Genomic DNA, 17,465 nt, shown 5'->3' with positions numbered 1-17,465 from the left:
TCCCTTCGTCAATCGGTATGTTACTTGCCCGAGATCCGATCGTCGGTATCCCAATACCTCGTTCAATCTCGTTACCGGCAAGTCACTTTACTCGTACCGTAATGCATGATCCCATGACCAGACACTTGGTCAGTTTGAGCTCATTATGATGATGCATTACCGAGTGGGCCCAGTGATACCTCTCCGTCATACGGAGTGACAAATCCCAGTCTTGATCCGTGTCAACCCAACAGACACTTTCGGAGATACCCGTAGTATACCTTTATAGTCACCCAGTTACGTTGTGACGTTTGGTACACCCAAAGCACTCCTACGGTATCCGGGAGTTACACGATCTCATGTCTAAGGAAAGGATACTTGACATTGGAAAACTCTAGCAAACGAACTATACGATCTTGTGCTATGTTTAGGATTGGGTCTTGTCCATCACATCATTCTCCTAATGATGTGATCTCGTTATCAATGACATCCAATGTCCATAGTCAGGAAACCATGACTATCTGTTGATCAACGAGCTAGTCAACTAGTATCTTACTAGGGACATGTTGGTGTCTATTATTCACACATGTATTACGATTTCCGGATAACACAATTATAGCATAAATAAAGACAATTATCATGAACAAGGAAATATAATAATAATGCTTTTATTATTGCCTCTAGGGCATATTTCCAACAGTCTCCCACTTGCACTAGAGTCAATAATCTAGTTACATGTGATGAATCGAACACCCATGGAATTCTGGTGTTGATCATGTTTTGCTCTAGGGAGAGGTTTAGTCAATGGATCTGCTATATTCAGGTCCGTATGTACTTTACAAATATCTATGTCTCCATCTTGAACATTTTCACGAATGGAGTTGAAGCGACGCTTGATGTGCCTCGTCTTCTTGTGAAATCTGGGCTCCTTGGCAAGTGCAATAGCTCCAGTGTTGTCACAGAAGAGTTTGATTGGCCCCGACGCATTGGGTATGACTCCTAGGTCGGTGATGAACTCCTTCACCCAAATTGCTTCATGTGCTGCCTTCGAGGCTGCCATGTACTCCGCTTCACATGTAGATCCCGCCACGACGCTCTGCTTGCAACTGCACCAGCTTACTGCCCCACCATTCAAATATACACGTATCCGGTTTGTGACTTAGAGTCATCCAGATCTGTGTCGAAGCTAGCGTCGACGTAACCTTTTACGACGAGCTCTTCGTCACCTCCATAAACGAGAAACATTTCCTTAGTCCTTTTCAGGTACTTCAGGATATTCTTGACCGTTGTCCAGTGTTCCTTGCCGGGATTACTTTGGTACCTACCTACCAAACTTACGACAAGGTTTACATCAGGTCTGGTACACAGCATGGCATACATAATAGAACCTATGGCTGAGGCATAGGGGATGACACTCATCTCTTCTATATCTTCTGCCGTGGTCGGACATTGAGCTGAGCTCAATTTCACACCTTGCAACACAGGCAAGAACCCCTTCTTAGACTGATCCATATTGAACTTCTTCAATATCTTATCAAGGTATGTGCTTTGTGAAAGACCTATGAGGCGTTTTGATCTATCTCTGTAGATCTTGATGCCTAATATATAAGCAGCTTCTCCAAGGTCCTTCATTGAAAAACTTTTATTCAAGTAGGCCTTAATGCTGTCCAAGAGTTCTATATCATTTCCCATCAAAAGTATGTCATCTACATATAATATGAGAAATGCTACAGAGCTCCCACTCACTTTCTTGTAAACGCAGGCTTCTCCATAAGTCTGCGTAAACCCAAACGCTTTGATCATCTCATCAAAGCGAATGTTCCAACTCCGAGATGCTTGCACCAGCCCATAAATCGAGCGTTGGAGCTTGCACACCTTGTCAGCATTCTTAGGATCGACAAAACCTTCCGGCTGCATCATATACAATTCTTCCTTAAGGAAACCATTAAGGAATGCCATTTTGACGTCCATTTGCCATATTTCATAATCATAAAATGTGGCAATTGCTAACATGATTCGGACGGACTTCAGCTTCGCTACCGGTGAGAAAGTCTCATTGTAGTCAACCCCTTGAACTTGTCGATAACCCTTAGCGACAAGCCGAGCTTTATAGATGGTCACATTACCATCCGCGTCTGTCTTCTTCTTAAAGATCCATTTATTTTCTATGGCTCGCCGCTCAAAGGGCAAGTCAGTCAAAGTCCATACTTCGTTTTCATACATGGATCCTATCTCGGATTTCATGGCTTCTAGCCATTTGTCGGAATCCGGGCCCGCCATCGCTTCTTCATAGTTTGAAGGTTCACCGTTGTCTAACAACATGATTTCCAAGACAGGGTTGCCGTACCACTCTGGTGCAGAACGTGTCCTTGTGGACCTTTGAATTTCAGTAGGAGCTTGATCAGAAGTATCTTGATCATCATCATTAACTTCCTCTCTTGTCGGTGCAGGCACCTCAGAAACATTTTCTTGAGTTGCGCCATTTTCCGGTTCAAGAGGTAATACTTCATCAAGGTCTACTTTCCTCCCACTTACTTCTTTCGAGAGAAACTCTTTCTCTAGAAAGGACCCATTCTTGGCAACAAAGATCTTGCCTTCGGATCTGAGGTAGAAGGTATACCCAATAGTTTCTTTAGGGTATCCTATGAAGACGCATTTTTCCGATTTGGGTTCGAGCTTTTCAGGTTGAAGTTTCTTGACATAAGCATCGCATCCCCAAACTTTTAGAAACGACAGCTTAGGTTTCTTCCCAAACCATAATTCATATGGTGTCGTCTCAACGGATTTCGACGGAGCCCTATTTAAAGTGAATGCGGCAGTCTCTAAAGCATAGCCCCAAAAAGATAGCGGTAAATCGGCAAGAGACATCATAGATCGCACCATATCTAATAGAGTGCGATTACGACGTTCGGACACACCATTATGCTGAGGTGTTCCAGGCAGTGTGAGTTGTGAAACTATTCCATATTTTCTTAAGTGTGTGCCAAACTCATGACTCAAGTATTCTCCTCCACGATCTGATCGCAGGAACTTGATTTTCCTGTCACGTTGATTCTCAACCTCACTCTGAAATTCCTTGAACTTTTCAAAGGTCTCAGACTTGTGTTTCATTAAGTAGACATACCCATATCTACTCAAGTCATCAGTGAGGGTGAGAACATAACGATAGCCACCGCGAGCCTCAACACTCATTGGACCGCACACATCAGTATGTATGATTTCCAATAAGTTGGTTGCTCGCTCCATTGTTCCTGAGAACGGAGTCTTGGTCATTTTACCCATGAGGCATGGTTCGCACATGTCAAATGATTCGTAATCAAGAGACTCTAAAAGTCCATCAGCATGGAGCTTCTTCATGCGTTTGACACCTGTGTGACCAAGGCGGCAGTGCCACAAGTATGTGGGACTATCATTATCAATCTTACATCTTTTGGTACTCACACTATGAACATGTGTAGCATTACGCTCGAGATTCATTAAGAATAAACCATTCACCATCGGAGCATGACCATAAAACATATCTCTCATATAAATAGAACAACCATTATTCTCGGATTTAAATGAGTAGCCATCTCGAATTAAACGAGATCCTGATACAATGTTCATGCTCAAACTTGGCACTAAATAACAATTATTGAGGTTCAAAACTAATCCCGTAGGTAAATGTAGAGGTAGCGTGCCGACGGCGATCACATCGACCTTGGAGCCATTCCCGACGCGCATCGTCACCTCGTCCTTCGCCAGTCTCCGCTTATTCCGCAGCTCCTTTTTTGAGTTACAAATGTGAGCAACTGCACCGGTATCAAATACCCAGGAGCTACTACGAGTACTGGTAAGGTACACATCAATTACATGTATATCACATATACCTTTCGTTTTTCCGGCCTTCTTGTCCGCTAAGTATTTGGGGCAGTTCCGCTTCCAGTGACCACTGTCCTTGCAATAAAAGCACTCAGTCTCGGGCTTGGGTCCATTCTTTGGCTTCTTCCCGGCAGCTTGCTTGCTGGGCGCGGCAACTCTCTTGCCGTCCTTCTTGAAGGTTTTCTTACCCTTGCCTTTCTTGAACTTAGTGGTTTTATTCACCATCAACACTTGATGTTCCTTTTTGACTTCTACCTCTGCTGATTTCAGCATTGCAAATACTTCAGGAATGGTCTTTTCCATCCCCTGCATATTGAAGTTCATCACAAAGCTCTTGTAGCTCGGTGGAAGCGACTGAAGGATTCTGTCAATGACCGCGTCATCCGGGAGATTAACTCCCAGCCGAGTCAAGCGGTTATGCAACCCAGACATAGTGAGTATGTGCTCACCGACAGAACTGTTTTCCTCCATCTTACAGCTGAAGAACTTGTCGGAGACTTCATATCTCTCGACCCGGGCATGAGCTTGGAAAACCATTTTCAGCTCTTCGAACATCTCATATGCTCCGTGTCTCTCAAAACGCTTTTGGAGCCCCGGCTCTAAGCTGTAAAGCATGCCGCACTGAACGAGGGAGTAGTCATCGGTACGTGCCTGCCAAGCGTTCATAACGTCTTGTTCTGCAGGGAGAACAGGTGCGTCACCCAGCGGTGCTTGTAGGACATAATCTTTCTTGGCAGCTATGAGGATGATCCTCAGGTTCCGGACCCAGTCCGTATAGTTGCTGCCATCGTTTTTCAGCTTGGTTTTCTCTAGGAACGCGTTGAAGTTGAGGACTACATTGGCCATTTGATCTACAAGACATATTGTAAAAAATTTAGACTAAGTTCATGATAATTAAGTTCATCTAATCAAATTATTCAATGAACTCCCACTTAGATAGACATCCCTCCTGTTAATCTAAGTATAACATGATCCGAGTTAACTAGGCCGTGTCAGATCATCACGTGAGACGGACAAGTCAACATCGGTGAACATCTTCATGTTGATCGTATCTTCTATACGACTCATGCTCGACCTTTCGGTCTTCTGTGTTCCGAGGCCATGTCTGTACATGCTAGGCTCGTCAAGTCAACCTAAGTGTTTGCATGTGTAAATCTGTCTTACACCCGTTGTATGTGAACGTTGGAATCTATCACACCCGATCATCACGTGGTGCTTCGAAACAACGAACTGTCGCAACGGTGCACAGTTAGGGGGAACACTTTCTTGAAATTATTATGAGGGATCATCTTATTTACTACCGTCGTTCTAAGCAAACAAGATGTACAAAACATGATAAACATCACATGCAATCAAATAATAATAGTGACATGATATGGCCAATATCACATAGCTCCTTTGATCTCCATCTTGGGGCTCCATGATCATCTTGTCACCGGCATGACACCATGATCTCCATCATCGTGTCTCCATGAAGTTGCTCGCCAACTATTACTTCTACTACTATGGCTAACACGTTTAGCAATAAAGTAAAGTAATTTACATGGCGTTTCTCAATGACACGCAGGTCATACAAAAAATAAAGACAACTCCTATGGCTCCTGCCGGTTGTCATACTCATCGACATGCAAGTCGTGATTCCTATTACAATAGCATGAACATATCATACATCACATATATATCATTCATCATTCATCACAACTTTGGCCATATCATATCACAAAGAACTTGCTGCAAAAACAAGTTAGACGTCCTCTAATTGTTGTTGCAAGTTTTACGTGGCTGAATTAGGGTTCTAGCAAGAACGTTTTCTTACCTACGTGAAAGCCACAACGTGATTTATCAACTTCTATTTACCCTTCATAAGGACCCTTTTCATCGAATCCGCTCCAACTAAAGTGGGAGAGACAGACACCCGCCAGCCACCTTATGCAACTTGTGCATGTTAGTCGGTGGAACCGGTCTCACGTAAGCGTACATGTAAGGTTGGTCCGGGCCGCTTCATCCCACAATACCGTTGAAGCAAGATAAGACTAGTAGCGGCAAGAAAGTTGACAACATCAACGCCCACAACAAATTGTGTTCTACTCGTGCAAGAGAACTACGCATAGACCTAGCTCATGATGCCACTGTTGGAGAACGTTGCAGAAAACAAAAAATTTCGTACGGTTTCACCAAGATCCATCTATGAGTTCATCTAGCAACGAGTGATTGGATTGCATCTACATACCTTTGTAGATCATGCGCGGAAGCGTTCAAAGAACGGGGATGAGGAAGTCGTACTCGACGTGATCCAAATCACCGGAGATCCTAGCGCCGAACGGACGGCACCTCCGCGTGCAACACACGTACGGTCAGCGTAACGTCTCCTTCTTCTTGATCCAGCAAGGGGGAAGGAGAGGTGGAGGGAGATGGTTCCAGTAGAAGCACGACAGCGTGGTGGTGATGGAGCTGCAGTACTCCGACAGGGCTTTGCTAAGCACTATGGAGGAGGAGGATGTGTTGGAGAGGAAGAGGGAGGCACCAAAGGCGTATTGTGAGAGGCCCTCCTTTCCCCACTATATATAGGGAGTCCAAGGGGGGGGGTCCCTAGGAGATCCAATCTCCTAGGGGGTGCGGCCAAGGGAGGAATCCCTCCTCCCCAAGGCACCTAGGAGGTGCCTTCCCCCTTTGGGACTCTTCCCTTCCTTGAACCCTAGGCGCATGGGCCTCTTGGGGCTGGTGCCCTTGGCCCATATAGGCCAAGGCGCACCCCCTACAGCCCATGTGACCCCCCGGGGCAGGTGGCCCCACCCGGTGGACCCCTAGGACCCTTCCGGTGGTCCCGGTACAATACCGGTGACCCCGAAACTTGTCCCGATGCCCGAAATAGCACTTCCTATATATGATTCTTTACCTCCGGACCATTCCGGAACTCCTCGTGACGTCCAGGATCTCATTCGGGACTCCGAACAACATTCAGGTTACTACATATACATATCCCTACAACCCTAGCGTCACCGAACCTTAAGTGTGTAGACCCTACGGGTTCGGGAGACATGTAGACATGACCGAGACGACTCTCCGGCCAATAACCAACAGCGGGATCTGGATACCCATGTTGGCTCCCACATGCTCCTCGATGATCTCATCGGATGAACCACGATGTCGAGGATTCAAGCAACCCCGCATACAATTCCCTTTGTCAATCGGTATGTTACTTGCCCGAGATCCGATCGTCGGTATCCCAATACCTCGTTCAATCTCGTTACCGGCAAGTCACTTTACTCGTACCGTAATGCATGATCCCGTGACCAGACACTTGGTCACTTTGAGCTCATTATGATGATGCATTACCGAGTGGGCCCAGTGATACCTCTCCGTCATACGGAGTGACAAATCCCAGTCTTGATCCGTGTTAACCCAACAGACACTTTCGGAGATACCCGTAGTATACCTTTATAGTCACCCAGTTACGTTGTGACATTTGGTACACCCAAAGCACTCCTACGGTATCTGGGAGTTACACGATCTCATGGTCTAAGGAAAGGATACTTGACATTGGAAAACTCTAGCAAACGAACTATACGATCTTGTGCTATGTTTAGGATTGGGTCTTGTCCATCACATCATTCTCCTAATGATGTGATCTCGTTATCAATGACATCCAATGTCCATAGTCAGGAAACCATGACTATCTGTTGATCAACGAGCTAGTCAACTAGAGGCTTACTAGGGACATGTTGGTGTCTATTATTCACACATGTATTACGATTTCCGGATAACACAATTATAGCATGAATAAAGACAATTATCATGAACAAGGAAATATAATAATAATGCTTTTATTATTGCCTCTAGGGCATATTTCCAACAGATAGATGAAGAACTTGGATCATATATTATCACCATTAATAGCAAAATCCTTAGGGAAAGCTTTAGGTGAAATATAACCCAAGATAACTCAAATGACGAGATTGATGGATTTAAAATATCTCATTCTTAACAATATGTGAATCATGAAGTATGAACTCAAATTATCAAGAATGACTTAATACCACCTCCAATGATACAGAAGAAAGAATTGCACTCCGGATTGCAAGATGAAGAATGCTTGAACTCCTCTGAAAAGAATCTTGATGAACACTTCGAGAAGGAATTAAATTCTTGATGAACCATCATGTAGAACCTTGATGAAGAACTCCGGTAACAAAAGGATAACGAAAAGAAAGAGAAGTTGAGAATATAAGGTGAAGCCTTGTGATGATTTAGATGGAGCTTTGCGATGATATAATGCAGAAAAACTTGGAACTCCGGAAAAGAAAAGATGAAACAACTGAAATCAAGAATTTTGATGAACCTCCGGAATAAGGAATTAAATCACTTGGATGAAACAATAATAAGAATTACATTATGCTTATCCTTCACCAATTCAAATTGATGACAAGCAATGGATTTTGGCATACTACTTATTCTCGTAGAAAGGATTAAGATAGATATAGCGCAAACTTGAGAAGGTCTTCAATGAACCGTCAGTAGGATTGAAACAACGAATGAATTGATATGATAAACAAAGGAAGAGGAACTCTTGAACAAACCACCGTAAGAATTGAAAATGAACGAAGAGAAGATAAAGAAACACCGGGAAGAATTATAAAATGAACGAAGATGCTTGAGAGGATTTAGATACATGAGAACGAAGAGATCACGGGCCGATTAGAGATCACTTGAACGAAACACTGGTAAGATTGGAGAATGATAACTGAAAGCTAAGAATGAATAAACCTAAATTGATGGACTCCAGATAGGTGAAAGGAATTCTCACAATCAAAACAATTATGAGAGAATGGCGGCAAGCTAGCATCATGAATCTTCAAGGGAATGGAGCAAGATTGAGAGAAAAAATCTTCTTCGGTCTTCAAAATCTGAGAATTACGACGAGAAACACCACCAATAATTGTAGAGGCACTCCGGAAGAATCAAAAGCGAAGATATTGAGCCAACGATGAAAAGAATTTTGAAAGATCTTGGAGAAAGACATTTGACTGATGGTAAATCATTCTTACGTCAACCTTCGAAAAGAATTTGAGAATACCTCCGGGAAAATAAGAAGAGTCAGGTAAGATCCTGGGAAAAGACCTGTGGGTTAGGGCCCACTCAAAAGAAACACCGTTGAAATGATTTAAAAGAGAGGTTGCACCGGTTGAATTAAATGGCTTGAATGAGGTGACATCCTCGAAAGATCTTGAATGAAAGCAGAGTGGAAACACGAATCTTCTGAGATATCTTCGGCACTTCGAAACAAATGAATAGCGAGGAGTAGATGATTAAGATGTGCACCGGTATGAGAAGGTATTGAAATGAGGAAAAGATATGATCAACAAAGCTTGTATTGGATCTGCCGGAGATGGAAAGAATGAAGAATGATGAACTAGTAGAACATCTTCTTGAGAACCATCGGGTAAGAATGGAGAGACTTCCATCAATAAATGGATAGTTGATTAAGAAATATGAGTCCTTGAAGAAACAAGGGTGGGAGGGCGGGAAAACAAAGGCAACTTGGAGACGGATGAAACAAACACCGTTGACGAAAACTGAGTTGATCTTGCTGATGTTGAAAAAGATCGGATCCACTTGAAGAGAAACACGCCGGTAAAAAGGATTAACAAGACAAACTCGACAATCAAGAAGGATTATTATTCACATCGGGGTATGAGAACACCGCTTAGGAAAAGGTATGGAATCAACATTTGACTTCGGAACAACTCGAATACCACAATCCAAAACAAAACAAAGGATTGGCTTGCAAAATAAGCCAGAACAAACATATGATAGAGATTTCGTCCGAAGTTTTCGTGGTGGGGCCTACACGGGCTCGATCGTATAGCACCATCATGTACAAGGCAGTGCACATGACATACGAAGCGTCCCCGAGTCGGCATAGCCAAGGACTCTTTAAGACACAACGAGACCACTGTAAAACCAACCGTGAATAGGCGGACCAGTAGACGTCGAACCCCAATTTCATATCATACATCTGTCGGAAAGATATCCTAAGAGCTACTTGAATTCCCACTTATAAACTCCCGAAATTTTCCGGTTAGGCAATCAGGTGTTGGGGATACAGGGGAAGCATAATATCTCACCCAAAACTAGCAAATCCTACATCCAGCTGTATCCATCCTTCAACACATAACCAAGAAACTTTCGGAAATCGTTTACCTCAACCTTCGAAAAGCATCCTTTATACGAGTTATGGCAATACTCATGAACTCCCGCCCCAGTACTGGGTGGAGTCGAGGTTATCTCACCAACAACTACATAAAAGAGATTTTCGATGTCGGCGAAACTATCTCAGGTATTCTAGAACTGCAACGATAAAATTGTGACGACAACACCTCGGAGCTCAACTCCCCGGGACACTGCCACAACCCCTAAATGACAGGAGGCACCAAGAACAATGTTCTCATCACAAAACCATCGGAACGATTTCAAGATACCCGCATGATCCTAAATTTTTTTAGTGAAATTTGAGAAGAGAAGAGTCAAAACTCTACGCCATGATGCCTCACCAGAGCGACGAAGGGACTAAGGAGTAAAAAGAATTCCTAACTCTTAGATATATATAATTCCTAAATGACTCAAAACATTTCTAGACTCAATAACGCCAGCGATTCGATCAAGCAGGGGCTCCTAAGGTCGGGGAAGGCTCTGATACCAACTTGTAACACCCTCGATGCGGCTATATCTCCCACGTGTCGAAGCACGACTTAGAGGCATAACCGCATTGAAAGCAATGTCGCAAGTGAGGTAATCTTCACACAACCCATGTAATATATAAGGGAAAGAGATACATAGTTGGCTTACAATCGCCACTTCACACAATTACATGAATAAAGCATTACATCATCCAGATACAATCAAGGTCCGACTACGGAACCAAAATAAAAGAAGACTACCCCAAATGCTACACAGATCCCCGAACATCCAAACTGGGCTCCACTACTGATCAACTAGAACGAAACAAAATAAAGGACAAGGTCTTCATCGAGCTCCTCCTTGAGCTTGGTTGCGTCACCTGCTCGGTAACATCGGCACCTGCAAACTGGTTTTTGGAAGTATCTATGAGTCACGGGGACTCAGCAATCTCACACCCTCGCGATCAAGACTATTTAAGCTCATGGGTAAGGTAAAGGTATGAGGTGGAGCTGCAGCAAGCGACTAGCATCTATGGTGGCTAACATACGCAAATGAGAGCGAGAAGAGAAGGCAAAAGCACGGTCGAACAACTATGATCAAGAAGTGATCCTAGAACAACCTCCGTCAAGCATAACTCCAACACCGTGTTCACTTCCCGGACTCCGCCGGAAAGAGACCATCACGGTTACACACGCGGTTGATGTATTTTAATTAAGGTCAACTTCAGGTTTTCTACAACCGGACATTAACAAATTCCCATCTGCCCATAACTGCGGGCACGGCTTTCAAAAGTTCATAACCCTGCAGGGGTGTCCCAACTTAGCCCATCACAAGCTCTCACGGTCAACGAAGGATATTCCTTCTAGCGGGAAGACCCGATCAGACTCGGAATCCCGGTTACAAGACATACTCGACAATGGTAAAACAAGTCCAGCAAGACCGCCCGATGCGCCGACATCCTGAAAGGAGCTGCACATATCTCGTTCTCAGGGCAACACCGGATGAGACATCCTACGAGTAAAACCAGCCCTCAAGTTTCCCCGAGGTGGCCCCGCAGTCTACTCCGTTCGGACCAACACTTCGACAAGCACTGTCCCGAGGGGGGGGGGTTAAAATAAGGATGAGCCTTGGGCTGGCCTAACCCAAGGGGAAAAAGGCTAGGTGGCGGATGGTAAAACCAAGGTTGGGCCTTGCTGGAGGAGTTTTATTCAAAGCGAACTGTCAAGGGGTTCCCATTATAACCCAACCGCGTAAGAAACGCAAAAACCGGGAACATAACACCGATATGACAGAAACTAGGGCAGCAAGAGTGGAACAAAACACCAGGCATAAGGCCGAGCCTTCCACCCTTTACCAAGTATATAGATGCATTAATTAAATAAGAGATATTGTGATATCCCAACAAGTAAACATGTTCCAACAAGGAACAACATCTCCATGTCCCAACGAGGAACAAACTTCAATCTTCACCTACAACTAACAATGCTATAAGAGGGGCTGAGCAAAGCGGTAACATGGCCTAACAACGGTTTGCTAGGACAAGGTGGGTTAGAGGCTTGGTTCAACAATATGGGAGGCATGATAAGCAAGTGGTAGGTATCGCAGCATAGGCATAGCAAAAGAGCGAGCAACTAGCAAGCAAAGATAGAAGTGATTTCGAGGGTATGGTCATCTTGCCTGAGATCCCGCAAGGAAGAAGAACGAGTCCATGAAGAAGACAAAGCGGACGTAGTCGAACCAAAACTCACAACTCCGGAACAAAACCGAAGCTAATGCGAGGAGCAACCCGGAAAGAAGCAAACAACATAGTAAACAACCAACACATGAACATGGCATGATGCACAACCAAGTATGATGCATGTCCGGTTTAATGAAGCATGTCATGGCAAAAGTGCACAAGCAATCCTACAAATTAAGTGGAGCTCAATATGCAGCGGTGCATATTGACGAAACACCACGACAAGTTATTTAGTTCGATCTCGTTTATGTACCCAACAATATTAAATGTTGATTAACATGGCAAGGGGTGAAGCACAGCAAAACTACCTATCTAGGCAAGTTTAAATGAGGCCGGAAACAACGAACAATAATTCCGGTAGAACCCCATATGCATATTTTAAGGTTTGGTACTGTTCTGCCCTAAACCATATTTTGGAGTTGTTAAACATGCCAAGTAAGGCCACCATGTTAAACTAGGCATTTTTCCACCCCATTTACATATAAAGTTTATTAAATTCGGAGTTACGGTTATTTAGTTATGAAATAAAGCATTTTAACATGGCATAGGAGCAAATTTAAGCAAACAACATTTTAAGCAATTTAAACATGGATGAAAAAGACATATTATGAAACTAGACAAAATTCTAAGCAACTTCCATATTAAGTTTGTTTTAATCCGATGCACGGTTTGTGAGTTATTATATGCATGTTGTCTAGGGACTTTTCTGTAAAACAACAGTTTTCTAGAAAAATAGCTAAATTGCAGCAGCAGGAAAAAAACACAATGGGCTGAAACTAGTTGGCCCAAAGGTGCACAGGGGAGGCTGGGGCTGCTCACCCAGCTGGGCTCAGCCCAGATCGGATGAGGCCGGAGGCGGGCTGGGCTTTGTGCGTAGACCTGGGTCGTTCGGGGCATGGCCCACGTGGAGGTGCGTGAGGAGGCGGCCCAAGGGGTGTGGACAAGCAGGCCGGATCTACAGCGCTGGTCCACGAAGCGAGACGCGCCAGGAGGGCGCTGGACTTGGGATCGGGACGAGGCCCAGGTGGATCCACGCGACGAGGAGTCAACGCGGGGCGCGGCTTCGTCGTCCTCCTCTCGAACGGAGGTAGCGCAGCGATGGGGTCCTGGACTTGGCAGTGGGGAGCTCCATCGTCGAAGGGGAACGGCAGGACGGCGGCGGATCTCCATGTTCCCGGGCGGCCATGGCGGCAGGGGACTTCGCGCGGGCGAGGTGGACTTGGGGCTCCGGTGGGAGGAACTTGAGGCGTAGGGCGAGGTGAACGGCGGCAGGAGGTGGCTGGATCCGGGCATGGAGGTCGTCGGGCTCTCATTCCCTGCCGGATCGAAGTGGAGGCAGGCCAGCGGACTTGGAGCTCCAGGCGGTGGCGGCTTCCTTTGGTTCCCCTGCCCAAGGCGAGGGAGAGAGAGAGAGTTACGGGGAGAGGCAGGAGGCAACGAGAAGAAATAGGAGCGAGGAGGAGCGACGGGGAGGTCCTGGCCTAATGGCGGCAGAGCTGCTCACTGACGAGCTGCGGCTCTGGGTGATCCTGCTCGGGCCCAACCGCGGAGGGGCGTGGGGATGGATCGAGAGGAGGAGGAGCTCGCTGGTTGGGTTTGTGGTGAAAACGAGGAGGAGATGGATTTGGTTCGAGCGATGGGGATCCCGATGTTGGGGAATGAGTGCGGCGGCGGCGGCTCGGAGCATCCCTAAAATTTAGGGATTTGGTCTGAAATTAGACTAGGGGTGGACTATAAATATACATCACGGATTAGGTTAGGGGCTATCTCGACCCTACGATCGCAATCGGACGATTCCGGATAAAATAGCTAGGGAGTCCAAAAAAGAAAACGGTGATGTTTTGCAGACGTTTGGGGATGATCCGGACACAACGGTAACGACTGTCCGGGTCGGGTCCGAGACAGTTTCGGACATGCGCGAGGGGTCGATGCACTGTGCAAAGAGGGGGGTAGGCTGGGCCTAGGTTGTGTAGGAGAGGTCTCCGGCAGAGAAGAGAGAGACGGAATTGCAGCCCGGCAAGGTTTTCAGAGACCGAAAACGTCCGACGTGTGCCCGGCTATAATGCCGCTATAGTTTAACGGTTGGGCTATCAAATGAACTCCGAATGCGATGAAACTTGACAGGAGGTCTATCTACACCATAATAAGACCACACGTCAACTCTCATCCCATTCCGAGAACATTTTCCGGCCACTTATAAAATAATATTTTGGACGTGCCGCGGGCGCGTGCAAGTGTGTCTGGGCTCAGAACGGACAACGGACGGAACTGGGGGAACCCAGATGGATGCAAGTTTTGAAAACATGATGATGCAATGCACATGATGACATGGTAAGATGCAACACGCAAGCGAATGACAACGCAACAACAACGAATAACTGGAGGACACCTGGCACAACGGTCTCGGGGCGTTACACCATACTCTCGAAATCACTTCTATCTTTGCTTGCTAGTTGTTCGTTCTATCGCTATGTCGCGCTACCTACCACTTGTTATATCCTGCCTCCCATATTGCCATGTCAAGCCTCTAACCCACCTTCCTAGCAAACTGTTGTTTGGCTATGTTGCTGCTTTTGCTCAGCCCCTCTTATAGCGTTGCTAGTTGCAGGTGAAGTTGAAGTTTGTTCCATGTTGGAACATGGATATGTTGGGATATCACAATATCTCTTATATTTTAATTAATGCATCTATATACTTGGTAAAGGGTGGAAGGCTCGGCCTTATGCCCGGTGTTTTGTTCCACTCTTGCCACCCTAGTTTCCGTCATACCGGTGTTATGTTCCTTGATTTTGCGTTCCTTAGGCAGTTGGGTGTTATGGGAACCCCTTGACAGTTCGCTTTGAATAAAACTCCTCCAGCAAGGCCCAACCTTGGTTTTACATTTGCCTAACAACCTATTACCCTTCCCTTGGGTCGGCCAACCCGAGGGTCATCTTTATTTTAACCCCCCCGGGCCAGTGCTTCTCTAAGTGTTGGTCTGAACTAGAGCCCCTTGCAGCGCCACCTCGGGGAAACTTGAGGTTTGGTTTTAGTTGTACGGATTGCTCATCCGGTGTTGCCCTGAGAACGAGATATGTGCAGCTCCTATCGGGATTGTCGGCACATCGGGCGGCTTTGCTGGTCTTGTTTTACCATTGTCGAAATGTCTTGTAACCGGGATTCCGAGACTAATCGGGTCTTCCCGGGAGAAGGAATATCCTTCGTTGACCATGAGAGCTTGTGATGGGCTAAGTTGGGACACCCCTGCAGGGTTTAAACTTTCGAAAGCCGTGCCCACGGTTATGTGGTAGATGGGAATTTGTTAATGTCCGATTGTAGAGAACTTGACACTTAACTTAATTAAAATGCATCAACCGCATGTGTAGCCATGATGGTCTCTTTCCGGCGGAGTCCGGGAAGTGAACACGACCTTGTGTTATGTTTGAACGTAAGTAGTTTCAGGATCACTTCTTGACCACTTCTAGTTTCACGACCGTTGCGTTGCTTCTTTTCTCGCTCTTATTTGCGTATGTTAGCCACCACATATGCTTAGTGCTTGCTGCAGTTCCACCTCACTACCTTCTCCTACCCATAAGCTTAAATAGTCTTGATCTCGCGGATGTGAGTTTGCTGAGTCCTCGTGACTCACGGATACTTCCAAACAGTTGCAGGTGCCGATGATACCAGTGCAGGTGACGCAGCCGAGCTCAAGTGGGAGCTCGATGAAGATCTTGATCGTTGTTATGTGTCTTTTTCGGATGATCAGTAGTGGTGCCCAGTTGGGACGATCGGGAATCCAACATTTGGGGTTGTCTTCTTTTATTTTTGTTTCGTAGTTGGACCTTGATTGTATTCTGGATGATGTATGTTTAAATTGTATTTGTGTGAAGTGGCGATTGTAAGCGAACTCTTTAACCCTTTCTTATTCAGTACATGGGATTGTGTGAAGATTACCCCTCTTGCGACAAACCTACCATGCGGCTATGCCTCTAAGTCGTGCCCCGACACTTGGAGATCTAGCCGCATTGTGGGTGTTACAAGTCGGTATCAGAGCCGTAATGTTCCTTGTTCCTCTTTTCTAACGGAGTGTTTTCAACTTCGTTCACCTTTGTTGTATTCTTTTCTTGAAATTGTTTAACCTCTCAAGGTTCTTTGGTTTCACTAGTTTGTCAAAGAAGCAATTTAGTTTACCTCTTCTCTTCCTTTTCTGCTTCTCTCCGGTGCCATCCTAGATCTCGGGATGAGATCCTCTTGTAGTGGTGGAGTGTTGTGACGCCCCGAGACCAATGCGCCAGGTGTCTTCCAGTTATTCGTTGTTGTTGCCTTGTCATTCGCTTGCATGTTGCATCTTGCCATGTAATCATCCGCATTGCATCTGCATGTTTTCAAAACTTGCATCCGTCCGGGTTTCTCCCAGTTCTTTCCGTTGTCCGTTCTGAGCCCAGACACACTCGCACGTGCATGTGGCATGTCCGAAATATTATTTTATAAGTGGCCTGCAAATGTTCCCGGAATGGGACGAAAGTTGGTGTGCGGTGTTGTTTTGTTGCGGGTAGGCCGCCTGCCAAGTTTCATCGCATTCGGAGTCCGTTTGACGCCCCAGCGGATAACTATAGCGGCAGTATAGTCTGTCAAACCGTCGGACGTTTTCGGTCTCCGAAGACTGCTGTCGGACCTCTCTCTCTCTTCTCTCCCCTTAGCACCTGCAGCCCAACCTAACCCTCCTCATGTCCGGAGTCGTCCGATTGTGATCGGAGGACCCCGAAACCCCCCTTGCCTCCGTGGCCTTTTGTCAGACCCCCTCTCTCCGCACAGTTCTCAGACCCCCTCGGGCGTCTGAAAACTTACCTGAACCCGACCCGAGCAGTCATGACCGTTGGTTCCGGATCATCCCTAAACGTCTCTAAAACATCTTTGGTATCTTATTTGGACGCCAATAGCCTAATTTTCTCGACCGTCTGATTTGAATCGGAGGGCCCAGATGCACCCCAAATCCACCTGCTATATAAATATCGGGGCAACCCTAGACCCTAGGCGTCCCATCCACCGAGTCCCATCTGCACTGCCACCGCTCTCATTCTTCCCCACGAGATCCATCCCCACCAAACGCAGCCTCCGACCAGATCCCTGGTTTTGCGCGCAGCCGCCCGAGCATCGCGATGGAGCGAGCGCTTCGCCTCCAAGCACAGCCTCCCCTGCTCAAGCCCCGAGCCTCACGTCGTCCAGGAGC

Source organism: Triticum dicoccoides, chromosome 3A (genome assembly GCF_002162155.2).
Source record: "Triticum dicoccoides isolate Atlit2015 ecotype Zavitan chromosome 3A, WEW_v2.0, whole genome shotgun sequence".
NCBI lineage: Eukaryota > Viridiplantae > Streptophyta > Magnoliopsida > Poales > Poaceae > Triticum > Triticum dicoccoides.
The sequence above is the reverse complement of the archived record's forward strand: the minus strand, read 5'-3'. Positions refer to the sequence as shown.